The following is a 1,567-nucleotide window of genomic DNA, read 5'->3' on the forward strand; positions in this document are numbered from 1 at the left end:
CGATACAAACATGATATTTTTGACAAATTTATAAATAAAGATTTATTACAATAATAACCGTTGAAGTTTTTTATATAAATATGAAAAGAAATCATAATATATTCTTATATTTTTTTTTTGCCAAAATTTGTAAAATATTATTTAATACAGTATCGTCAATTTCTCGAGAAAATATTTATGGTACGTTTTTAATGGATTTAATTGAAAAAATTGAAGTTTATTTCCATCTATTTATGTATCAAATTATTTGATCACTAATTATGATGTTTAGTTATAACATTGCAACCAAAGTTGGTTTTTATCAAATATATATATATATATATATATATATATATATATATATATATATATATATATATATATATATTAATTCATACCATTTTTTTTATTTTTTATATAATAATACATAAAAGTTAATTTAGATTCATTAATTATTTATAACAAAGTCATAAAAATATTAAAAAATCAGTTTATTTAGATTTCAGTTTAATTTAGTAGCCCGCAGATGTTAAAAAAACAAACAGTCTTCTTTTTTCAGACTGCAGGCGTTTGGTCCACCTCTTCTACTGCAGAGGTCTACAAATTGGTCCGCAGACTGCAGACATTTTTCCTCAGAAAAAAGAAACAATACCTAAATGAAGGTTATAGATCTCGTCGATAGCTACATGTGGATATAAAGAACGTAAAAAACGTAGCTCGAATGAATAATATATGATTTTTTGGAAAAACTGAAAATATGCTTGCCAGCGGCGCGACGTGCTATGACATTCCACTAGATTTCCACCACGTGTCATACTCTGCATGGAGCCCCGTCACCCACCCGAAAAAGTGCACAACGCGCACAAACAGGGTACGCAGCGTGCTTTTAGATATTTTTGCTATAAATAGAGCTTCAGCCCTCCATTCGATCTCCACACCCTCCCAAACTTCTCTCTCGAGTTTCTCTTAACCTTAGCCCCATTTTACCTTAGTTTTGATTCCCTGGCGAAGCCCTATGAGCTTGACATCTAGTAGCTAGTAGGCCTGAGTTCCGATAATTCTATTTTTGGACTTTTGTCAGGAAAATCTTTGTAAGTTAAGCTACACTTATATCACTTTTAGTGTAACTTATATCTATAGTCATAGTCGTTATTATGAACCTATAAATAAGATATATCAGTAATTCCATATATAATGTTGATTGATCTACTTACAAGAGATGTGTCTAGAATGGTTATGTTGGCTTCGTTGGATTTCAGAAAGGCTATATGCCAAAATGGTCCTATCTCCCAACAGTCCTGGTTGGCTAATCCTTACCTAATAGAACTCTCAGTATTCATTGGGATTAGTGAAGAATCTAGACTATAATTATTATAGTCACTAGGATTGTTAGACTAGACTAAGGTTTAGTACTTTATGCATTTAAGTCTTTTGAAAGTACGAAGAGAAGAGCTGCTGAAATCAGTAGTCGTCCACTTTTATCAAGTGAGTGCATAGTTACTTTCAAACTTACACATAGATATAAGTATCATATATGCTTAAATGATATGTGCATTGTTTATATGTGTTTAAATTGTCTATATAATAT

The sequence above is a fragment of the Lactuca serriola genome, chromosome 6 (genome assembly GCF_051521515.1).
Source record: "Lactuca serriola cultivar US96UC23 chromosome 6, Lser_US96UC23_V15, whole genome shotgun sequence".
NCBI lineage: Eukaryota > Viridiplantae > Streptophyta > Magnoliopsida > Asterales > Asteraceae > Lactuca > Lactuca serriola.